The sequence below is a fragment of the Sus scrofa genome, chromosome 9 (genome assembly GCF_000003025.6).
Source record: "Sus scrofa isolate TJ Tabasco breed Duroc chromosome 9, Sscrofa11.1, whole genome shotgun sequence".
Taxonomy (NCBI): Eukaryota; Metazoa; Chordata; class Mammalia; order Artiodactyla; family Suidae; genus Sus; species Sus scrofa.
The window spans coordinates 28204651-28230877 of NC_010451.4; the positions used below are offsets into that span (position 1 = coordinate 28204651).

A 26227-nucleotide genomic window follows, 5' to 3' on the forward strand; every position below is an offset into this window, starting at 1 on the left:
CACCACACCTCGTCCCCTTTGCAGAGAGGCTCTGGAATCCAGAGGGCTGTGGGAAGATGGGTTCCAGAGCCCTTGGACACAGAATGCAGTTATCAGCCGCAAACCATCTTGGAGAAAATGTTTCCCACCCAAGGAAAGGACGTGCGCGTGAAGAATGGTTTTTATATGTGAACTGTTGACACTCAGGAAGCCAGAGAGAAGAAATAGCATGCTAATGAAAATGGCCTTGGAAACAAGAGACCGGAGGGTTGCAGTGGACAAAATTACATCTGTAAGAGGTTGAGTTTAAGGGAGCTGGGCAGCCCTGGAGGTAAAGGACTAGGGCTCAGGGCAGAAAGCCCGTCTGGCCTGAAGTGGCTAAGACCTTGGGAGCCTCCTGCACAGAGAGGGAGGCTCTGGGGGAGGAAAAAGGGAGGAGACACAGAGCTGAGACTAAACTTTCTGGGCCACCTGCATCTAAGAGGTGACGGGAAGAAGAGGGTTTGGTGAGGAGGCACATGAAGAAGAGGAGGTGAGCAAGCCCCCTGAACGCCACGGAAACAACAGGGAGGAAGAATTTCAGAAAGCAGAAAGGGGACCATCAGCGATGCCAATGGCTGCAGGGAGGCCCAGAAGGTAAGGACAAAGGCTTTCTTTCTCCTCTTCTCCTCTGCTCAAAACCCTCATCTCCTCACTCTCTCCAGCTCCCGCCTCACTCCATCCAACACCACTCTGATTAGATTCACCTCCCCGGAGAGGGGCCGAAGACATAGAAGTCGTCTCTTTATCATGTTTTTGCACTTTTTGTTTTAGAAACCTGGCCGTTTTATCACCTTCCTCTCTTTAGGACAAAGGGACAGAGGAAACATGGGTGACGCATCACCCATGGGCTTAGGCAGTAAGTGGAGTAAAATGGTAATGAACACATCCGAGCAGCAGTGACCTAGGGAATGGGAGCACCAGAATCATCAAGGCAGGAGCTTGAGGCGACCCAGCCTCCCATCCAGGCCTTGCACACCCTGGAAGGGTCACCCTGACCTCTCTTTTCCTTCTTTCTGTGGAATGAAACCTGCCCAGCTCACTCAGTCATTGTGAGGTCACAGAGGATCAAAAAGGCTACATGTGTTGTTCCCGTTGTGGCACAGCAGCAATGAACCAGACTAGTATCTATGAGGTTGCTGGGTCGGTGCCTGGCCTCGCTCATGGGTCAGAGATCCAGCATTGCCGTGAGCTGTGTGGTGTAGCAGGTCACAGAAGAGGCTCAGATCTGGCGCTGCTGTGACTGTGGTGTAGCCAGCAGCAGCAGCTCAAATTCGACCCCTAGCCTGGGAACTTCCAAATGCCAAGGGTGCAGTTCTAAAAAGCAAAAAGAAAAAGGCGGGGGGGGGGGGGACAATTCAGGGTGGGGCGGATGTCTGCCTCTTTTGTCCTGGAAGGCTGGTACCAACTGTCCATCCTACCGGAAGACTTCCCCAGGACCTGCTAGTTTGCAGTGATTTCTCTCCTCTGAAATTCTACAGTTCACATGGAGAAGGCAATTCTTTCTCTGTATTATTTAAGCACCCTATATCTGATCTCCTGAGTGGAACAATAATACCCTTGAGAAGAGGGACTGTGCCCTACGCCTGTGCAGTACCCAAAACACACTCAAATGATAACCTGAATTAAATGCCTCACGTGGCACCAGGCTAATTCAACTCTCTTGTTCCTGTTTCCCTCAGACAGTGGATTTGTTTTAAGGAACGCCTTCTGGATTTGGCCTTGGGCTAGAGTAATATTCTTGGAGCCCACAAACCCTAAGGCATTGTTTTATAATTGCCATTCAGCTCTTCTAAGCACTTTGCGAAATGTGGGGCGAAACAGCTCTGGCCCTGCACGGATTGTACAAGCAACATGGAACAAAGCAACAAAGGAAAATTAGAGGGAAGAATGGTCTCAACTCCTGAGGCTGGCAACTTCTTAATCCAAGCCTTCTAATAACAACCACAGAGGAATATTTAAGTGTCTTGCATGCCCCTTCATTTCTTCCCTCTACTGCTTGTTTTGTGACCCAGAAAATTTTACCATCCTTGCAAGAATAAAGGAGTGTCAGGTTTTCTTGCAGTAGAGATGCTATTCCTCATCAAGGGAAATGGAAACCAGATTAAACTTTGTTCTGCAATTTAAAAACATATCTCAAATGAATGCCAACAAAAATTTCCCTGGTTCTAGTTGAATTGCTTGTTTGTTTCTTTGTTTTTAATGGTGTGCAAAGCAAACTGCTAGGGTAGCCCCTGGCTGCAAAAACCCTGAGAGGATCCACAGATCTTGTCATACACTGGATGGTCAGGGGAACGAAGCCCTGGGCTTTGCATCATCTTCCCCCACTTTAGCGCAATTTGCCCTCAGCACACCAAGAAAATGGAAAGCCAGCTTCTTATGCTCATACCATTGTTTTCCGAAATCTCAGTTCTATAACTCACCTATTGTGAACGCAAAATATAGGTTCACTTAACGTACATTTGCATGTATGCTGGAGAAAGAAGATGCCTAAATTTGCATGATGCCTTAGAACACAGAATCACAGGCTTGATCTCCTTTAATCCTTATCCCTACTGTGTGAAGTATCATGACCCAAAGTTTACAGATGAAGATGAGGTTCAGAGATGTTGAGACATGGAGGAAGTCAATGTCAAAGCCAGGACTTGAAGCAAGGTTAAATTCCCCAGCAAGCCTACACCTACTTAACCCCATGATGTTGTCTCCATATCTGTAATATCGGGAACTTAAGATTTGTTATAATTCATAGTTACGGAAAGATAGATTTTAAAGTTTAACTCGCTATAAAAATGAAGCTTTCAATGACTGGAGCTTACCTGATACTAGCTATGATATTAGATGGCTTACGCACATTATTACACTTAACAAAGATTCTGAGAAAAGAAATATCTTAGGGTGAAAGGCAGGGAGCTCATCTTGAGGTAGGAAAGAGCTAAGGGTCTGTTGCAGGATGCTACTGATGGTCCACAGGAAAGAATCCTTTTGGGTGGGACACAAAATCTTGACTCTCAAAGGCTCAGAGCCGCCTCTGGACCTCTGAGAGATCTATGAGATGAATGAAAAAGTGAGGCCACCTAGCTGTAACTGAGCTGTATGAGATGATGGGTGGGGGAGGGGCATCAAGGGCTCCTCATGAAGGCCACTGGGTGGTGGGAAGGAAAAAGCTCTGCCACCAGGGTTCCAAGGGGCCTTGGGGAGTTTGAATGTAGCGATGCTGATGGATAGGAACTCAAAAGCTCAAACCGTTTTCCTGAGTGCTGTGCCACCAGGCAGGAGAGATAATGATGGAGCCCACTATATGCCAAGCACTATCCTGGGCACTAAAAATTCGGAGCTGAAAAGGAGCAAACCTTGCTGCCCTTAGAGGACTTACTGTGTCATGGGGAACAAGTATACCCTTAATGGTCCTACTGCAGGTCAGTGGTCTGAAGAAGCAAGAGTTACACATGTAAAGCAGACATGGAAATATATCAGGCAAATGCCGTTTTACCAAAGTCTCTCCAGATATACTGTCATTTTAACTCCTGATTGAACCATAAAAGTGTAGCCACTGCCAAATTGCATGGGATTCTCAATTTCTTGAGTTCAGTTGTCACTGGCAGGAGGCCCTTTGAGGATTATGAATCATTACCTAGACCATGTTATTAAATGGGAAAAATATGTTCTAATAGAATGTGACTGTCAATTTTCAGGGGCACTACGGTCCCCTGGGAACTGCACTGCATCACAACAGGACAGGGGTGACACACGGAGAGGGGAGGGAATGCAGGTGATGAGTGAGTTCAATTCTTTTCACAACTTCCATGGTAATGAGACAGTTTTTATCCAAAATAACATTAGGAGCATTTGCAGACAACTATCCAAATGACAGCCCACTGCCAAAATTACAAGGAATGTCAGTGTTTAATACTAAAACTCTGACAGTGCTGTGGGGGATGGGTTTTTACTTTCAGCTGAGCCTTTCTAGGCCATAAAACACACCTAGAAGTATACCTTCCTTCACGGTGAAGCTGCAAGGACACTGAGTCTGTTTCTATTGTTTTCAAATACCTTTGTCTGATCTAAACATTTATCCTGAAATTATTAGCAACTCCAAGCCTACATTTAATCAAAGGAATAGCCAATAAAGATAGAAAGAGGGGTAAAGGAAAAATGAACATCTCTACCAGAGAAAACAGAGCTTGGGAATAACTCATTTTTTTCATGTTAGAATACAGACAGTGGTATTTTGGAGGGAATTTTTGAGGAAGTGGGAAAGTTTGAATATCCTGAGACCTTGGTTGTGTGTGCGTATGTTTAAATAAGATCCTCCATCTGGGATACAATTTAAATCCTGATGAGAGCTACATTTTTACATTCTCTAGCTCTCTAACCTAAAAAATAATAAATTGAACCATTAAAATAGCATCCCTTTATGGGAAATTTTTTCCTTTTTTTTTTTTTTTGCTGACATGGTCAGGCTGAAACAGCACATTTACAAAAACTGTGGGAAAACACACTAAAAGTGATTAGAAAAACAACAAAAGACATCCGTAGGTCTGTACAACTCTCTCGGATGGCTTTATAGGGAGGGATGAAAGACACGGACCTTGACTGTGGTCAACAGAGGTCGGCTGCCCAGATGAGGCCCTGCTTCCTCATCAGTTCTTAATGCCCGTGGGGAGAGAGCGGGTGGATGACATCTGGCTGCGTGAGGGGCCACCTCTCCGAAATCACCCCTGACTTTGACCAGGAGGCAGAGCCAGGGCTGATGCAAATACATTCGATCTGAAGAGTTAAATGCCCACCCCCACCCCCACCCCACCCCCGACTTCCACGCAAGCCAGCTTCAAGGGATGGCCTCCACGATGCTATTTCACCAGTCACAGAGAAACATCAGTTCCTCCCTGGCATAAAGCAGGAAATAAATGGCTGCAGGAGAGGTTCCCTGTGAGGTGAGACATGGAATTGGGCAACCAGTCTCCTAAAACTACCCACAGCACAAGGAATCAGAGAATGTCACCAAAGCCAGCTTTAATCACGCTCGATCATGGCAAACATAAAAACATCTGCAGCTGAGGCACCATATCCTATTCATTGTCACCAGTGTTCCAAGAGGTAGGTGTTAATTGTCTCCCATACTGCTCTGGCTCTGCCTGAGACCCAGTGTTGCTGCTAATGTGCACACGGATTAGATGTGAGGAGGAACAAAAGGAGCAGGAGGATTTCTAGGCAACACAGTCTCTAATAACAATGACACAGCCATTGCGGAGAGAAGATAATGCTCTGTGGAATTCTAATTTTGACCCTCTTCTGAGAAAAAAGAATCCAATTTTCATAATCGTCGCTCAATGAGATGGTCATCCTTGTGGTGCTGCTGGCTGCACACCTGCCTGAAATGGATTAGACAGCGTCCGGAGAAGGGGCTCCTTCTGCTTTTGTCCCTGGGTGCTTGGGTCTGGGGGACGGTCTGTCAAGTCTGTATTATTTTGCCTGACTTTGCATTTCTGCCCAGCAACATAGGGCTATGTCTTGTGACAATGACCTTACCTTCTAAACACCTTTCAATGAAAAGTCTGGTTCACTTGGGCTCGCTATAACTCTGTCTAGTATATAGTATCCACCCTTCGATCTAAAGAGACACGGCTCAGTGGTCCCAAAGGAAGGATGTGAATAGAGATGTCCCAGAAGCCAGAGAATGGCAACAATACCCAGGATCAAGTCATCTGACTTCAGGGTCCCCAGTCTTCCCTTTTTTTAGTTCTTTACCCTCTAATCTCCTTTCTTATTTCTTTAACTTCCTCCCCCAAACTCTTAATGGTCTCAGGGCGTCTGCTTCTTTCCACCCAAGCCTACATACAGGGAAGTACCTAACAGCAGTCATGGAATCAGATATCTAAGACTCAAATGCAGGCTCCCTCACTAACCCAGTTTGTGGCTGTGGACAAGTCACATTCCTGGTCCAGGGCTCCAGAGGCTGAGTGATATTTCCAGCTGTTTTGGCTGCACAACAATCGTAAAATCCCCAAAGCCAGTAACGGTCACCCCCATCCCAGACCATCTTAGCATACATGGCATAGAAGGAATCTCACAAAGCCATCAGGATCTGAGATGCTGCTTTTCTCTCCATTTCTCTCTCTCTTTTATGCCTCGTAGAGTCTCTAAGGACATCTCTGTGTCGTTCCCCATTCTCTTCTCACTGCCAACTCACCAGTGTTCTCAGAGAATGGCCACCTTGGTTCAGGCGGCCATCCATGGCTAAACGAAATCCTGACATGGCTTTCCAGCATAAGGGGCTACAGATAAGACTATCAGTCAGAATAAGAAAATAGGGAAAGGCAATTCGTGTGACCACAGAGAATTACAAAATCTCCAAAGTCTCATCTAAAGCTAAGAATCTACTAAGTTTGAAGAATGAAGTTCTGGATCCCTTTTGGGGATAATAACACCCATCGGGGAAGAATAAAGCAGGCAGAAATGCCTGAGAAGTTTCTGGGAGAAGATCTGGTGTGGGAAGTAGTACTTTAAGAAGGAAAAGAGGGGCTGCTGCAGGTATGTGACATCTTTTATTTTTCTAAACAACTTAGCAATACCTGCGTTTCATGGGTTCTTCTGACAATGTGATTTTGACACTCCTCCTCTGAGAGGTTGGGGGGAGAGGGGGGTTCCTATGTTCCCTCCTCTCAAATCAAGTCCTGAGCCTGTAAGTGCTCTGGACCACTGCCCTGTGGCTTCCATGGCTGGGTTATGAAGAACACACAGCTTCCTTCTGCTTGGTTCCCTCTTCCTGGGTGCTCACACTGGGAACCTGGCCACCATGTTGTGAGGAAGCCCAATTCACAGGCAGCAGGCACATGTAGGTGTTCTGGCTGACAGCTCCAACAGCCAGCATCGACCGCCAAACATATGAGTGAGGGAATCTTCAGATAAGCCTTCAGCTCCCCAGCTTGCAGCCCATTCCAGCTTAAGTCAAATGAAGCCAGCCCCTGACTGAGCCCTACCCAAATTACAAGTTCCAGGGTAAAATAAATGTCATCATTTTAAGCCCCCAGGTTTCAGGGTAATTTATTATACAGTTATCGTAAATGGTGCTTCCACTCTCTATGCTAAAATTTTGCCTAAGAAGAAGGCAGATGCACCTCCAGAAAAATGACAAACCTGGTGGTTGAGCACTGGGGTCCTGGATAAAGCAGAAGCTGCTTACCTATGACCTCATCTTATCCCTGACAGTGCTCCTTCTATTAGGAGATATTTGGGAGTTGTCCACCCTCCAAATCATGATGCTGCTCACAGTCTTAGGTATGTTACAAAAACATAAAGATTCTACTTTTCTGCTAGACCTATACAAACACCAGCTGGTACATTTTGTGCAACTATTGTAATAAGCAAGAAAACCTTCCTTTAAGTTGTTAAGTAGCTTGCCTAAAGCCACATAGCTAGTGGGATGGCAGACCTAGGATTCAAACCCAGGCCTTACTCTTAAGCCCATTCCAGGACAATCTCTCCTGCTGGAGAAGGAATGGGCTGGGGACCTCCTCACCTTCTACCAGAGGAACAGATATTTTTTTCATTATACCAGTTAATTATGGTGCAGCAATAGGAAATTTTCCCAGAAGCCCTTTCTTCCTGAACATCCTTTCTAGAGCTTTTGTATTTAGCATATATGCTTATATTTCCCAAGGTCATGAGCTCTGCATTTTTTTTTAACAGACTTTATTTTTAGAGCCATTGTAGAAATGACAGCTTCTGCACCCCTCCCCCAGCTCTACATTTTTTACATCATTCTTTTTCTCTATTTCTTGAACCTAATAAGTATGCTTTTCGTAAATCCCTGTTATATCTTTCACTGCTATTTTTCTTCCTTTTATTTCCCTTTTTTTTTTTTTTTTTTTTTTTTTACAGCTGCCTGTGTGGTATATGGAAGTTTCCGGGCCAAGGGCCTATGCCACAGCCATAGCAACTCCAGATCTGAGCCTCATCTGTGACCTATGCCACAATTTGTGGCAATGCTGGATCCTTAACCCACTGAGTGAGGCCAGGGATTGAAGCTACATCCTCAAGGACACTATGTTGGGTTCTTAACCCACTGAGCCACAACGGGAACTCTCACTGATATTTTAACTCATTGAAATGACCATACCGAGCATCTTGCCAGAACTGGGTTGGGATTCAGAAATAAGTCTGGAAGTTTGCTTTCTGGACAGACTGTGGAAAAGCAACCTGAAATGCATGGAGATCAGAAGTTTGCATCTGCACTGTGCAGAGCAGCGAGAGCCTTTGGCGGCAGACTGTGCTTCCAGGGCAGTGCTGTATCACCTGTCACTGGGCCAGGGCAAGCAACACCCCGCAAGCGACGTTAGGGAAAAATGCATGAACGATGGTAAAGAAGATTTCAACACTTTATAATTTGGTGTCTGTATTAAAGTTTGCATTCCAGATGGAGTCCAAGGGACTCTGAATACAGTCATTACTTTTACATTTGACAAACATTTCCAGGATTTTTAAACATTCAAAAAAAGAAAAAAGAAGAGTGTTTCTAGGATTTGCTCTTTGGCACACCATCATTTGGGAGGGCATTGTGACTTTTTTCCCCTCAGAAGAACTGTCACGGGAAGGTGTGGCAACACAGAGTCCACTCTGTGTTTTATGGATCCAACTGGCACCCAAATCCACCAGACAAAGACTCTGAGTGCCCTGATTTCAAAAATCTGTTTGATGTAGGGGTGAGGAATGGTCCACAGAGGCTTAGCTGCTCTCAGGGAGCTACTGACTGCAGTGACAAAGCTCCAGTAAAGACTGTGACGCTCCCTCTCACAGTCCACCAGCCCTAGGACATCTGTTATATGTGGTTTTCAGAAATAATGGGGCCTTGGGAGACCCAGCCTTCTAGTAAAGGAGCAGCGAAGTGTTGAAACCAGGGTGTGCTCTCTTGGTTGAACAGCTGTGGGCTGACCAGGTGTTTGGCTATAGGTCTCTCTCTTTTTATAGCCTGTTTCCAGCATGTTTTCACAGGTGCCAGGGTAGGAAGGCAGTGCCTTTCAATGAGGCTTGGACATGTCTGTGGGGGCTGAGTCCTGGGTCTTCCACAGAAAAACTGCTGTCAAGGAAATTGCCCATGACCAGAGGAATGTTCACACCAATTCCCTGGCCCTGTTCATCCCATTACTGCTACTGGTTTGGGGTCTAGATCAAAGTGTGGGCTACAGACCAAAAAGCAGCCCAGGCATCGCCGGGGAAACTGCCTGGAAATGCAGAATCTCGGGTTCTGCCCCAGAACTACTGGCTCAGAATCTGCATTTCAACAAGACTCAGGATCCACATGCACATTAGAGCTGGAGAACACAAAAATGACTCCCTTCTGGAAGCTGGCATAGCGTACTTTCTTACTTTAATAAGCAGCACGGTAGAGGAAATTATACCGCAATGTAGCATAACGAGGTTTTGCTCTTAAATGAATCATATATTAGCTTTTACACACTGCCTATCAAAACATGGGAGAAACAGAATACGTTTTGAGTCCCTGGAAAGAACAGATGCACAAAACTGTATTTAAAAAGTGGTATGGGGATGGCAGAAGGGGCTGACAAAATAATTACTGTGTAAAGTTGGCTACCATGTTAGGTAACTCACCATGCATCATTTCATTTTCACAACTCTACTCTGTAGGAACTGTTACCATCCTCATTTTACAGATGAGAAACTGATGCAAAGAGCTTGAAATCACTTCCCAAGGTGACACAGGTGGCGAGAGTCAGGGTGGCAATCAGAACCCAATAGTTTCGGGCATTTACCCCTTAACAACTGCAGTTCACGGATCCTCATGGGGCAAGAGACATTTTACCAAGGTTACTATAAGCACAAAACATCACAAGTGGGATGTGACTTGATAAATGCTACTGGATTTAAAGAAACAGATTTCACTGACTTTCAAATCTTAGCTCAACCTAACAGATAAAACCAACCTGATTAGCACCGAGAGGCCTGGCCTCTGCCACTGGACTACCATCAACTCCTCCAACTCTCCCAGTGCCGAGTTACATTCCTTTAACCTAATTCCACTGCCAGTGACCCTCCGAGGGGCTTTTCTCATCTCTGTGAATCAAGCTGCTCCTGAGCACCCCTTTGCCTGCCTTTCCATACCTTCCTTAGAAGTACAGTGTGATAGAGAAACAAGATATACCAAGTGTGGTGCATAGTAGGTGGTTAATTTAAAAAGCCACTGTTATTTTAGTTATTACTGTTCAAATATAGATTCTGGGTTCCTATTTTTCTCAGAACTCTAATTTTTTGTTTTTACTTTTTTCATTTTTAAAAGTTTTATTGAAATATAATTGATTTACAAAGTTGTGATAATTGCTGCTGTACAACAAAGTGACAGTGATTCAGAATTTTTATTTATTTATTTATTTTTGCTTCTTAGGGCCACACCTGTGGCATATGGAAGTTTCCAGGCTAGGAGCTGAATCGGGGCTGCAGCTGCCAGCCTATGCCTCAGCCATGGCAATGCCAGATCTGAGCCATGTCTGTGACCTACACCACAGCTCACAGCAACGCCAGATCCTTAACCCACTGAGCGAGGCCAAAGATCAAACCTGCATCCTCATGGATACCAGTCAAGTTCATAATCCACTGAGCCACAATGGGAACTTTCAATTCAGAACTTTAACTTAACCCATTACCTAAGCTAAAAGAAATGCTTTGGGATTTTCCTGACACTTACTAGGTGTCCTAGAAATATCTTCATTTTAAATGGATGAATGATTGAATGAAAGAGTGAGGGTATTAACTTAGCTTCACTTAAGAAATCGCAAGTGATTACTGTCCCTTGGTGCCTTGGAAGTAAATGCTTGAACTTCTGGTATCATTTAGACAAAGGAACTAGGAATTTTTAAGTGTCCGCGTCACGTCTGGGATTGGGCCACTTAGGACTGTCCTCTCTGCTCCGCTGCTTTTCACACCGGTCCATGGACTGAGCTCTCCAGAAGAGGCTTTGCTCCTGACTCCTGCACTGGGCATACTGATTAATTCGGCTGGCATTTGGCCTGGCATTCATGTGGCCAAGGTACCCTTGGCCTCTGGTTAAATGGAGTTATCCCTCCGAGTTTCTGACTTGGCAGTGAAGTCCTAGTAACCAGAGTCATCGCTATAGCACCCTGCTATTTCATCTTTGCTGGAAAGTGATGAACACAGACCTCACTTGTCTGAGAACTCTTAGGTTTAGTGAAAGCAATGTGAGAAGTTGCCAAGTTTGTGCTTAGAAACAAGCACATGTTTGAAACCTTACTTTTCTTTTTTTCTCAAGCTTTCCTGAGTCGGGAGCTTTTAAACACAGATATGAGAGTCTGATTTAAGCAGTTCCCATTACCCTTCTAATTCAGCTTTTAAAATGTACTTTTGCTTGAAGAGAAAATAGAAAGCAAACAAATCTCTCCCCTGCCTCCTTCCTTTCCTGAATAATCTAGAGACTTGGGCAATCCTTCCCTTCCCTGGGGGTGTGACTGTAGAGTATCATTTTATTGACTCATAATTAAGAACTTCTGATGGGAAAACCAGTCAACAGGGGAAAATGGCTTGGGGGGGAGGGGGTCCCATCAGCAAAAAGAGAACAGATGTACTTGCGGCAAGTGCAAGAAACAGGACCAAGGAGACCCCATAGAGGAAAATGCCCTAGAAGATAGCAAGTCCCTTCCGTGAACTTTATGCCCTTTTTGAGGAAGTCAGCTTTTCTCCATAATGTGTAATGAATATGTGAGCGGCAGTTTGAGCTGCTCTTAGATTCAAGGAGTATACATGCGAGTGAAATTGTGTGTGGGCAAGAACTGACAGTGGAAATTTGGTGGTGAACACAGAGTGTGGGCAGAGGGGAAAAAAGCCCATGTGAAGCATCACTGAAAGGAAGTGTCACAGGAAAAAGTTATGAGGCAGCATTCTACAGGGCTAATCGGAGCTGCATCAAAAGTGCTGCGCATTAGTTCATTTAAAACAAAGGATCCTACAAACAAAGAAGCAGAAGATTTCAAATGCCCAAAGAGCCATTCCTCTTTTAATGGAACTAACATTCCTGGAATTCAGTCACATCATATTAGCCAAGAGAAGATTCCAGTTCGGTGCTAGGGACTAGATATTTTTCCTACATCTGGTTCCACGCATGGAAACAACCACCTCTACACCCATTTCTCTCCTGACACATCTAGTTTAATAGAAAAGGTGATTTCCCTACGGGTGCCCTGAGGTATGATTCGATGAGAGTCTGGTAATGCATATAAATGGATTTCCATTGTACAATTAAAGCCAATAGGGCCTAATCTAGATTTCTTATTGAAATGTATTTATTTTTAAACTAGTGGACGATTTGTATAGCACAAGTTTTGCACTTCTTAATTTACTACTTGGTAAATCCTTATATTTGATCTTAGTGTTTCTGATTACTAAGAGTTACTCTTAGGGGACTGTAAGCTTATAGAAATAATATTAAATGGATGTTGTAAATTCTCCATTTGAAGTATCTGAAACAGGCTTTAATGCCGTTGTGGGCTAGACTAGAAAGAAAAGTGGTCTCCTACCACTATGACTAATTTCAGGTAATTGAAAATCCACGGCCTTGAAATCGTGGCAAAACTGGTTAATTTGTGACAGCATACGTTTTTCTCGTGACAGATTTCCTAATTCATGTCATGTTTCATCACATCCATTCTCTAGATGCACAGTGTAGGCGATTACAACTCCAGATCGAGTATGACCTTGTTTGTTGTAGACAGGATTATAAGCGTCTTTGTTGAATTATCCAGAAACATTTGTAGGAAGCAAAATCTTCATTCAGAAAAGAGTACATTACCAGAGGGAATAGCATTAAAAGATGGAACTAGAATATTTACATTTTTATGGTCTATTATCATTACAAAATATTAAAGATGACTAGAGAATTTTTAAAGTTCAGAGCCAAAGCATACTTGGAAGTTCTATGACTGAGATTAATGGAGCATGTTACTAGATGACATAAAGAAAGGAAAAAATTTTTAATTCTTATTTTTTTACTCCCCCTTTTTAAAGGAAACGATTTCATACTGAGGAAATTGTTAAGAGGATATTAAAAAGCCACAAAGATGATGTTATTTTAAAAGATTACTGAATTCTTACCATCAATAGTGAACCTAGAGTCTGGGCTATCAGAATATACAAGATATAGACAATTTTTGTGAGGGAGGGAGCTGGGGAGTTATTGACGGGTAGCAAATATGTGCCAGGCATTGGTCCATCATTCATGGGCATTACCACATTTAATTGGTCCTCAAAACCTAGGAAAGAAGTAGTATTATAGATGAGCTATCGGTTGAGGAGAAATTTTAGTGAACTTGTTCAAGGCCACACCATTAGTGAGGGAAAGGGTTGGATTTTGAAATCCATTTCTGCATGACTATAGAATCTATGATCCTATTGGCAAACTCTTTTAGAGTGTTTCATAATTATAAACGTCTATATAGAGAGCTGACTCATAGAAGAATGACAACCCATAAGGTCCCTATGGCATGCCACAGAACTGTGACCTCTTCCCTGTCTTATTTAATAATCTACATTGATGACTTGGCTAAATTTGTGAAAACACGCTTAGTCAATTTATCAATGACACGCAGCTGAGAGCAATACAAAATATTTTGAGTACGGAATCCAGAGCAAAAATATCTCAACAGGAATTCCCTGGTGGCCTAGTGGATTAAGGATCTGGCATTGTCACTGTTGTGGTGTGGGTTTGATCCCTGACCCAGGAAATTTTGTATATCACAGGCACAACAACAACAACAACAACAACAACAACAAATCCCAACAAGTTAGAACCATGAGCTAGCTCTAAAAGGATGGTGTTTAGCATGATAAACACTAACTTCCTGTATTTGGACATAAAATATTAATTGTACAAAATGAACAGGATTGGAGAGAAGTAGTCTAGCATAGGGTGAATGTGTAAAAAGAATTTAATTTAATTCAAGTAATCAAGATTTTGCTGAAGGCCTATTCTGAAAGAGACAATGGGGTATGGAGAGTTTTAGTTAACACTGCTCAATCATATAACGTGGCTGTCAAAACAACTCGTGCCGTCGTTGAATATACAGAGTTAGTTCTCCTTGACTCTACTCTTGTCAGACCCCACTAGGAGTATGATGTTCAGTTTTCGGTATCCCTTTTAGAAGGGCGATAGCCAAACTGATACTGGTTTAGAAGACATGCCAGGAAAGTTGGAGAGAGAACGTGAACTACTGTGATAGAAGAAGGACTGAGGACATTTAATAGAAGATGTATCTTAGGGGAACCATAAGAGTTATCCTTAATTAGCTGAAACGCTAGCATGTGGTTGTTCAGTGGTTGGTTGTAATTTTGGTGTTTTTGTGAGAGAAAGTGAGCTTAAGTCCTTCTACTCTGCCATCTTAATCTTGTCTCTAGCAGTATTCCAAAATTCTAGCATGTGAAATAAGGGTTCAACCAATTGGGTTTAGACTCAAGTTCTTATCTAACACCAATTCATGGAGTTATTAGAAGCAGAACTCAGAGGAAATAAACTGCCTCAGGGAATACGAATTCTGTCAGTGAGAGTGTCAGAAGTCTGTCAGCCTAGCTGGAAGGCCACAGGTGGGGATGTTGTGGCAGAAATCTCTGCATGGATTGTTATTTGACTGGGTGACATATAAGCCATTTTCACACAAATCCAGATAACTATGCAAAGTTTGGACTTTTGCAGTTGCCCAGCCCATGAGTAAAAAGAGTCCAAGGGAGGGGGATAGGGACTTCAAAATTAAGTAAGGCTGAATCTTCTGCAAAGCCAAGGGACAAAGCAAGAGAGTAGGGACTTCAAAATCAAGTGAGGCTGAACCTTCTCCAAGGGCTTTGCAGAAGGTTCAGCCTTACTTGATTTTGAAGTCCCTACTCTCTCTCCAACTTGCCTGGCATGTATTCTAAACCAGTATTAGTTTGGCTATCTCCCTTCTAAAAGGGATACCAAAAACTGAACATCATACTCCTAGTATGAAGGAACAGGGCTGGGAACCTGGGCCAGTAAAAGATGGGCAGTCAGGGAACCACATGGTTTCTCTGAAGGGTGGGATTTGCTCTTACTGTTTGAGAAAAGTTATATACAAAATGTGCCACACCCTCCAAGGTCCTTACAATCCTCCTCTGTGGTTCTTCATTACAAGGAGTGTCATTGCGACAGATTTCTTTCTAAGTGTCTCCAAAGAAGAAGGAAACCATTAGGCAAAGAGCCCTAGATCAGGAGTTAATGTCACCTGGACACAGATACGGTTAAGGTTCAAACAGCTCTAAAGATGCTTCTAATTGTGGGAATGTAAAAAATGGAGGTTAAATCTATGATAAGGCATTTCATGATTTTATAATTACATCTCGTCTTCCATCCCCAGTCTTGCTAGCACAGCTAAACTGTTTAAAGATAATTGTTTTCAAAAGATTAGGAAGAATGTTGTCTCCAAGCTAGCATTCCTTAGAAGGACCCCTTCTAGACACTCGCAGCTTTCAAATTACCTGGAGGCAGAATAAGACTATCCTTTAGTCTTATTAAGGGCAGTCAGGTTATCCATAACTGGGATGACCTATTCTTGAGACAGATGCCAGTATGAATGATCAACTGCAACTAGACATTGCCTAGTGACCATGAATCATGGAAATTTAGCTGGCTTTCTTTCTGCAGGCCATCTGACCCTGCCCTTGTGGGCATCAGAACTGAATTATTTTAAGATAAAAATTCTGGTGGAGCATATGCCTTAGAATAATTTACAGTACTATGAACTCCAGGAATCATGTCTTAGATGTACCATTAAAACCGGGTAAGTGGTTCAGAAACCACTTTGTTCATACTCTGGCACTTGCCATCTTCCATTGATTAAAACATGATGTCGGGAGAATGAAATTATGTGGTATTGTGTCTCCCCAGCTAGAAAGACACCATCAATTTGATCAGACTGCAGCATTCACTTGACAGAACACTGTGTTAAAGACATGCTGATAGATGTTTGTGAGCTACCCTATTTATATAACATCTTTAGCTCCGGAAACAGTAATACAACAGCTAATCCTGTGAGGTTCAAAAGGACAAACTGTATTTTCTGGAACATATGCAAAGCAGCATGTATTCACCAATTTCAAATGAAGCACTCTGCTTTGTAATAAAATAGAAAATTCCCTTTGAAAAGCAAGATCTTTATTTTTTTCATTGGTCTTTATCCTTTTTCTTATAAAATGTGAAGAACACATCCTTGACTTTTAATCAGACCCACATCAGATCTTTGCATATACTACTTGGACCTGCATCTGAAGAGACACAACAAAAGGAGCTGACAAATTCCACGCTGTGGTCTTTTCCTTGTTCCTTTCTAATTCTCACTGTAGCTATGTCTGCAGAGGGGACAGTCCCCAGAGGGACTGTTATCTGGATCCCAAGCACCGATTTTATACCTCCTATGCTTTGTCTTTGTCCAAATGGAACCAAATGAGACAAAGCACGTGTGTCTGGTCTCTATCCATCAAAGGGTAAACATCTAGAAGTGGCCTCAAAATAAGAAACAAAAACTCATAGTCCCAGAACTAAAAGAAAGACCAAGCCTCTGTGACAGCCTCTCTAGGTGGTCAGTCCAGTAATTTCATGCAAATAAGCAGTCAACTGAATTGGGTGGGAGAACAGAAGGGGGTAGGGTACGGGGGAGGAGCTATGAGTTAACCAGATAGTTTAGTTATTTTAATAAGGGGTCAATCCAGTTTGAACTGGAAATGCTGTGTATACATCGGGGAAGCTTACATCTGAATAGTCAAAGTCGAGGTGAAAGTTTAAGGAAATCTGTAGAGTATTTGGGAGAGGGAGTAGTTAGGTGCTTAAATTATGGAGTGGGGCCCTCTCTTCAGTTTAAATCCACTAGATAATTTCCTCTGTTTCATTTCGTCTGAGCAGAAAAACAAGCCACCTCAATACAAAGCAGTTTACGGCAAGGAGAGAATAAATTTCTTGCCTTTGATAATTTGTCCTCTTTAGTTTACAGCCCAGAGTTAGATAAGATAAAATCTAGAAAATCTGCAAGGGAAAGAATCACATTTTGAAATGTTGCTTTCTTTTGTTCAGATGAGCTAAATGTATCTCTCTTTATTAGCCAAAAGGCACAAGAACTAAATACAAAATTCCTTGGGGAAAAATGTTGCTATAGGGCTGAGTCCATTGGCTCCTTTCCCTCCCTTTATTCTCAGGAAGAAAAGACACCGAAGGGAAAGCATTAAAATCCTTTCTGATCCCTCCCTGCCCCTCAACCTCTCCAGCTTCTCTGACATTTAAAGGAACATCATCAAATAGGTGGGGTTTGTATTTAGTTAAAATTAAAAATGCTTAAAAGTTCCTAATGAGAAGATCTATAATTTGTGATAAATATGCTTGCTTGGGAAACAAGAGATTAAAAAACATTCAGACCCTGATTTTTTTTTTCCCCTGATTGTTTTTACTTGGGCAAAATGAAATCGGAAGGGCCAAATATCCTGAACGCTATAGGCATCCAAGCTATATAAAGTCTTTTGACGTCATATTCTCCCTCATCTGTAGGCTTTTTTTCTCCTACTGACCTGACCTCTGATAGAACTACAAGTCATGCTACTGATCATTTATGCATTATAAATATATATTTTTTATATATTTATATTTTATATATACATAGTTTTCTCATATATATATATACATATTTTCCTCATATGTATATATTTATATATGGAGAGAGAGAGAGAAAGACTCTGTAAAGACCTATGAAAGGCTGCTACATTCCTGAGAAAAATATGATTGTATATTTAAATCTACAGGATATTCCATAGGGCTCACTTAGATTTTACCTATATTTACAGAAATACCTCAATTCTCTACTTGATATTGCTGGGGAGCTCCAGTGCAGAGGTAAGGATATTCTCCAAAAGCACCCAAAGACGGTAAGTGGCCAAGGAGGAAAAGCTCAGAAGATAAACTTACAGGAAGGACCAGGGCTGATGGCGTGCCCCGTTCCTCCAGGGGTGAAGTGCAGAGGAAGATCAATGGGATTCTGCCATCAGCTCACAAACTCCAAAAATGAATATGAATTTTCTCTGCCTTCTGGGTATCTGTTTCACCAAAAAATAAAAATAAACAACCCCCCCCCAAAAAAAACCCCACCTAATCTCTGCTACCAAACACACAGGCAGAAAGGAGAGCAAAAGAGAGGCAGGATTTACTGGAATCAGTGGAAATGAGAGGCAACTTGCAGGAGTCACAGGGATGCATATATTCACAGCGTGGAGGACAATTCCAGATGACACGGTAAAAAGGCAAGTGCCAATTTGTATATTTGAAAATGGGGTGTTAAAAGTTTCTTTTTTTTTTTTTTTTGGAACGTTATACTCTGATTACCAAACTGCTGTTAATTTTTAGACAACAAAAATTACACACTCCATCATCTTTCCTGCTGATTTACCTTAAGTCACAAAAGAGTTAACATTCGTTCTCTCCCTTAATCCCTACCGCAAGTAGGTTAATGATTAATTGTACCAGTGGGTTTTGTTTATAGAATTGAAACACTGTCACTGTATATATCAAGAGAATTAAACCTCTCCGATCATCTACACATTTTAAAATGTTTAATTTCACTGCACGCAAATCTACAGAAAGAGGAACAAACTGAGCACTGCACAAAAGCAATTAACAATTAAATTTTTAGAGGGTAAATATAAATAAAAAGGGGCTGTTGTTAATTAATGCTTTGTACACACAACATTCTTAGCAGCTGCATGCCTTTTAAAACAAAAATGGAGGAGACAATAAGATTGTTGTTCATGTGCTTTCTTGCAGCAATCAAGAAAATAAATAGTTCATGCCGGTTGGGTGATTTCCATTCTAGGAAAAGTTATCTCCAGTCAGCTTCGGCGCAGGACTAGACTTAAAAAATCTTTTTCAAGGTGACTACTATTCTGGGCTGCATGAGCATAAGACTCCTCTTGGGGAAATGGTACTTGCTTCTCTATTCATCAACTTTCTGATGGTCTGTGTGTACCAAGAAAAGGAGACCTGGGCAGATGAAGAGCAGGCAGGGATGATCACTGAGCCACCAGTGGTCCCGCAGAGGTAGGGCTGCATGTCCCACTCAGTAAAGGGCATTGCCAGGTGGAAAATCCCACTGTAGTTTTAGTGGATAAAACTCCAAGCAGGAGGTCCACTCTTGGGCCTGAATTACTCCTTTCCCATCAGCCTCAAACGAAAAATTACCTCTGTCTGTTATGCTTGAGATAAATAAGGCTAAACAAAATTCTAAATTAAATGTAGTCTGTCTTTTAACCTGCTCCACCTACTTAGAATTCCTGGCCCCTCTGGTCTCAAACGCCCCATTTTTTTTCACTCCCCATCCATATTCCCTGGAGCCCAATGGTCCAGTACATCACAGAAGGAGCCGATACATCTCCATGTGAATTTAAATCAACATGTCATTCTTGTGGCCCTTGAATGTGAGGCCTCTTCTCTAAATGTGGAATGTTAAGCGCTAAGAAGCAAATGGCAGGAGGTATTTAAGGGCAGGCGTTTATTCAGAGCCTGTAAAAAAATCACTCCAGGACAAGGCAGAGATGGGTGGCCAGCCCAGGTCACTAAGGTCTGGGAGGCCAGAGCTGCCCACATGCAAATTCTGCTGCTGCTGTGGTCAGGACCCCAAGTCACATCCTCCAGAACAGATAAAAGCCAAACAAGATTTAAGTCCAGAGACACATTAGTGATCGTCTATACACCAAGAAGCCCCTTGCTCCTCCTTCAACATAACTAATTTTGAATAATAGAAAATAAATCCGGGTCAATTTGGGGAGCTGTAAATCCAGTCTCAGTAATTCTGACCTCCATTAACATAGCTAGTATTTCAAATTCCACGGTAACAGTTGCTCTGCCTCCTTGGGGGCCAGGAGGTGGCCCAAGGAACCCAAGAGAAGTAATTCTCTCACACGCCTCTCAACCCCACAACCCCACAGAGAATGTCGGGGGGCTGGAGCAAAAACACTGTTTGTGGTCCCTTCCTCCCGACTCCTACCTCGACTGCTTCTTCCTCAACCTTAAACTGTATTTCCCCTCAGCCTTTGCTTGAGGATCTTCTCTAAGGTTCCATGTTATTTTCAGTCACCTACGATGAGCGGGTTACATGTTGTATCCAGGATGCCCGCCTCTACTTACAGGGCGCTTACAGTTTAGCTGCCAAGACAGATCCTGAAACAAACAATTGCAGTAACTGCAGTACATGCTGTGCTAACAGAGGCCGCAGAGGTTATTGGAAACCCCCTTCCGAGGAGGTGGGAGTGGAGACTTCAGAGAGGAAGTGATGATGCAGGATGTGTAGGAGTAGCCAGGTGAAGTGTGAGCGTGCGTGTGAAGGAGAGGGTTGTGGAAGAGGGACAACCTGGGCAAAGTTCCAGAAGGGAGAAAACTCTGACACATGAGGGGGGAGTGGAAATTCTGTCTGGAGACTCGGTGGGAGTAAGCCACGACCAGGTCAGGGGGGAGCTGGGCAGCAGAAAGTGATGGCGGGGCCACAGAGAGGGATGGATCTTGGAAGTTACCTGATCTATTTTGAATATAGAAGACACCAGTGGTGGTGTTCCTGTTGTGGCTCAGTGGGTTAAGAACTCGACTAGTATCTATGAGGATGCAGGTTTGATCCCTGGCCTCACTCAGTGGGTTAAGGCTCTGGCATTGCTGTGAGCTGTGGTGTAGGTTGCAGACAAGGCTGGGATCTGGCATAGCTGTGGCTGTAGTGTAGGCTGGTAGCTGCAGCTCCTATTCCACTGCTAGTCTAGGAACTTCCATATGCCATCAGTGTGGCCCTAAAAAGACAAACAAAACCTAAACCAACCAAACAAAAAGATCACCAGTGGCAATGCGGAGCACAGACTAGGGGGACTGGAAGACTAGAGCCAGGATGACATGTTACAAGGCTATCCGTGGACCCAATAGTCACACCTTCAATCCCTTTGACAATAGCAAATTCACTTGGACCCTCCCACGCCCTCCTCCCACCCTCCGGGCACAGCTCAGTCAACCTGCAGATGCCTCTGAGGACCAGAAAATACTCCTTTATTTGGTGCCGCTAATCAGACTCACTGACTGGGGCACAATCTAATCCTATCCACCGGGAACACACCGAACAGCTCTTCAAATGGTCTAGGTCAGGCATCACATCTTCCCCGTGTTTGTTCTGAGAAAGGAGTACATTCCTGGTGAAATAGCACCAGCTCTTTCACCTGTTCTTCGTCAAACATGGTCCAATCGATTTGTTTAACCAACACTGTGGTACATGGAGTCCTCACACCATCCTGGGAATTTCCCTCTGAATTTATTGGTTCACAAATATATATATATATATATATATATATATATATATATATATATATATATATAATAGTGTGAAAGGCTCCTGGAAGTGAAAAGCACACCCTAGGTGTGCTGTGAACAAGACAAGGGTTGGGGGGGGTGTCTTTCACGTCCCCCTGGAGAGACCACTAGTTTTCTGGGAAGTGGGCAGAACGCTGACAAAGTTCTAGAAGGGAGAATACTGTCCATCCTTTGCGTGTTCATCAGTTTTACCATCTTTGATTTTTAGTTGGCTACACAGCTACCTCAAATAAAAGCGACATGTTCCTGCCACTCCTGCGGTGGGTGAGGGGTGACCACGAGACTAAGACTTACATGGAAGTATTGCATGCGACTTCGGAGAAGAGTCCTTAAAGAGGGGGTAGCCCCTGCTGCTGCTGCCACCTCCTCCTTCTTCCTGACTGAGCCCCGAGGAGCCCTCTTGTTCCCCACATGGAAGCCACATGCCAGGGCTGAGAACAAGGGGGTATATAGTTCCTCTAAAGTGTCCCTCTTTCCTGGACCGTACCTTGGGACTTTTATGAAAGAGAAATAAACACTTATCGGTTTAAAGTACCGTGATTTTGTGTTTTTCATCACTCACAACCAAAGCCGAGTCCGACTGATACACATTCGTCATTTTGGGTAATTTCTTTCTATTAATGAAGCCCAAGATTTTGCTACCCCCACTATATCACATTATGAAATACTTTTTAGCCTTTTCCCTTTGATCTGCTGTTAAGTCCTATGCCTCCTCACTGGAATGATACATTAAAAACCACCAGGGGTCTTCACAGGAAGGCTTGGTTTCAAGGCTGGATGAAGAGAGATATGAGGCACTGGGCTGGGGCCTCTTTCCTCAAAGAGGCTGCACCCTCTCTAAGATCCAGGTGTCAGATTCTTCTGAGGCTATGAGCAAGGGATGACAAAACTGAGCACTTCTGTGTCCATCACAGAGAACTTGTTCTGGGGAGATGTGAGGTGGTGTGGGGCTATGGTGACTCCACTGTTTGGGGAACCTATTGGTCAAGGCTTCTTCTGTCTGAGGTCTCACTGCCCTGTTGTTATAATTTCCCCCACATCGAATACCCTGATGCATACGGGCTTGCTAAATCTAACTCTGCTTAGTCAAAAAGGTTTCTGTTGACTCACGCGAATATGCATCACAGGAAAACAGTGGTGACACTAATTGGCAGAAAGCCAAACCCATCCAGAAGTCTCCACATTTTCTATAAAAGATGAATAAAATAATGAAGGCAAAAGTCCCTGTATGTTTCATCAATTTGGACTAATGCCAAAATTAAGACCAACGATTTCATTAAGCATGGTTCAGCTTCTAGTTTCATCCTCAAGAGCATCACTTATTAGCATAAAAAAAAATTACTGAAACTATCTCTTAAGGGAGGAAGAAGGCGACAGTGGCCAGGAACCAACGTGGGTAAATTAAGAAATAAAAGTACTTACTAATATCTGAGGAATTCAGTTATATTGTAATCACTGATTTGAAGAAAGTATTAAAATAGATGAGAGATTAGTCACAATGCAATAGGGAAAAACAAATCTGATTCCATATTGGATCTGTTTCTGTAACTTTTGTATTCTATTGCTTTTGCTACAAATTAAGAATGTTGCCCTTAGCCTGAAATATACAGGAGAGTCCATTCTCAAGTCTCTGACTTTTAAAGGCATAATACTTTTCCATTCATATAGAGATAAAAAGTTGCAGAACTGAGAATAATATTTGTGTTGTTGGAGATTTACAAGAACACTGTGACCAGACCTATATGGACAGCTACAAGAACAAAGGGTTCTGACACCAAGTTTACAACAATCAAACACACCCCTTCTTTTTTAGTATAAAAGAAAGCCTGAATTCTAACCTGCGTAAGAGGTTCTTTAAGACGCTCGTCCACCACCTTCTCAGTCTGCTGGTTTTCCAAGTAAAGTTACTATTCTTTGCCCCAATAACTATTCCCTGCCTCAATTTACTGGCCTGTGGTGCAGTGAGCAGTATTAGCTTGGACTCATTAACAACAGTAAAAATGTAAACATGACCCCCATTAATGACACTGGGAACAGTCAGTCTCTAGGTACATCTCATTCGCTTGCTTCGTGTTCTAGGTAACTGAATTTTCCCCAGTCAGAAGAATCCATGGCTGAGCTCTATATGCCCCAGCTGCGAAATGGAGACGCTCTAGCTAGGACTTGCTAAGATTCCAAGTCCATTTCTCGAATCAGATCACAGAGTAAACACAATTCTCCTAACAAACTACTAGTTCAGCTTCATTCTTTTTCTTCTGTTTCTCTATGAGGAATGAATGGAATCTCTCTTGGGAATTATCCTGTGCCTAAGAGGAAAACAAGTACAAAAGTTCCCACATTTGGAAAACTAAGAGCCTGACAGATTTCATCAGAGAAAGATGTCCCAAATCAGTATGTTCCTCACAGCCACACTCGTGCAATTTGTTATTTCCTTTAGGTCATGGTTGTGCCTCATGCTGCCATGTCTTCCTGTGCACATCTTGGGAACTTCTGGGCTCTGACAAGGTAACATCTGCAGCAGTGCAAAGTGGGGTGGAGGTTGGGGGGGATGGGGTGAAGACATGTTGAAACAGCATTAAGCATTTGACTGAAAATGGCTGTTTCAGGAGAGAAAGCACTGATGTATAAGGCAATCAGAGGGCAATGGCACCATCTCTTTTCACATAACAGGAACAATGAGGTGACCATGGAGGGGAAAATAGGAAAGACAATTTCCTGTAACAAAAGCAGCCAAGATGATAGGTTTTACTTCTGAACTTCTTTGCTTTTATGATTGGGAAGCAATATTTCATAAGATTACAATGACTTTTTTTTTTTTAAAAGACTGCTTTTTGTCATTTTCTTAATAACAAAGAAAGGTATCATTTATTTATGGCATGAGATCTGAAAATATATTGTAAAGAATTACAGTTGACTCTCAAACAGTGTGGGTTTGAACTGCACCAGTCCACTTATACACTGATATTTTTCAGTTTCAGTAATACAGTTACACAGTCCGTAATTGGTTGAATCTGAGGATGTAGAGGAACCATGGATACAGAGGGCCAGTTTAAGTTATATGTGGATTAAACCCTACATTTTTCAAGGGTCAACTGGATTTTCATGAACCAATCCTTCAGAGCAATGTGTATTTAAATCATTGTATATGACTATTTACAATAATTACCCATACCTATTTGATGGATCTATAAAGCATTTCTCTCTACCACGTAAATGTGAATCTTTATAAAGGGAAGTAGATCTTTAGGTGCTCAAGAAAAATAAGGAGACACAGTAGGAGGGAGGAGAAGGAAGAGGAAGGTGGAAGGAGAGGAAGAGAAGGAGGATATTTAATTCCCTAAAGGGAATGTATACTCCCCAATTATCACAATACCTTGCAAAGTACAATTCCCTCATAAACTCTGCATCCTCTAGAAGTCTATTTGGAGTAACAGACAACTACTTTAAGTCTGGAGTTCTATTCAATGTGTTCCAAGTTCTGAGGCCACCAGGACTACTCCAGAAGAATGACTCACATCAAAGACCTATTTATAGTCCAATAAGTAAAAGGTGTTTGTGAATAAATCAAAATGTCTATGAATTTAAAAGCCTGTAGAGATCAACCAGAGTCATATAAACCCTAATAAAAGCACTTGGGAAAGTCTCTAATGGAACCATGACACCCTGAAAAACCTCATGTGAACCCACAGACAAAAGGAAGATTCTGTTTTCATCCATTGTGGATGAGGTAGAAAAAAAAATCATGCAAGAAAAATAAAAATAGCCTTCCAACAGTTTTATTGGAGTAATCAAGTCCACTTGAAAAGGCACAACATGGTCATCAGCCATAGAATCCCAGAATAGAATCAGGGGCTCTTTAGGAAAGTGCTAATTGCTTCAATATATTTCTGCAAAGCTGGCAAAAATCAGAGGTTGAGAGAATGGAGGTACAGCCTTGCTCTGAGCAAAGGTGTTTTGATTAAAAGACAGGCCACTATGTGGGATTTACCAATGACTCTGTTGTGTTCAAAAGGGTATTTTTCAGCTGTAGAATGTGAGCTCCTAAAGGAAACACTCTGTTCAAAGGAACAGGTAAAAATGCAATAAATATCTGTGAGAAGATGAACCTAAATTGCTTTTTTGATCATTTATGAATAACAGTATGGGAACTGCAATAACACAAAAGACAACAATATAACACAATAACATGAAAGACAACAATAATATAACCAAATTCCAACATTTTCATTTAATCGACAAATATAAGGAACACTTACTAAATGCCAGTCTCTGTTTCAGGCCCTGGGATTCAGTGGTATACAAGATAGAAAATATCTCTGACTTAGTGGTACTTACGCATCAGGGATAAGGGTTTGGCACATCTGGATTGTTGCCTGAACTGATGTGTTTAACACACTTTAAAGGATGGGCATTTTAATGATTCTTCAAATTATTTTGCCATGAATATACTAATTGTATATATACTAATTATTTTGTATATAATTGTATATATACAAATTATTTTGCCATGAATATACTAATTGTATATATACTTTCTTAAGAAATATTGGCTCTGGAAAGCAATGTAACAAATCCAATCAAAACAAAACAAACAACAACCAAAAACCAATCAAAGTAGCCTAAGAGTGTGCAAAATGTTTCTGGTCACATATAGTTCTACACTTATCAGGCTGTATTCATAATCACAATAATTCATAAATATCAGGCTATTTTTCCAGTTATCTGTCACCCATTGAACTGCTAGCTGTGAGGCATCATAAAAAAAGAAAAAGATGGCACCCTTTCTCTTGAGGCACTGTATTCCAA

At 42.4% G+C, this 26227-nt stretch overlaps 1 protein-coding gene and 1 long non-coding RNA gene across 3 annotated transcripts in view; one reads left to right on the plus strand and one right to left on the minus strand.

The window, feature by feature from the left end:
- The window catches only part of MAML2 (mastermind like transcriptional coactivator 2), a 379664-nt gene that overhangs the window by 211332 nt on the left and 142105 nt on the right, over window positions 1-26227 (minus strand). The window lies entirely within an intron of this gene.
- Window positions 278-18061, plus strand: LOC110262220. Its single transcript, XR_002346984.1, has 2 exons — window positions 278-615; window positions 17875-18061. It is a non-coding gene; the product is annotated as an uncharacterized LOC110262220 (long non-coding RNA).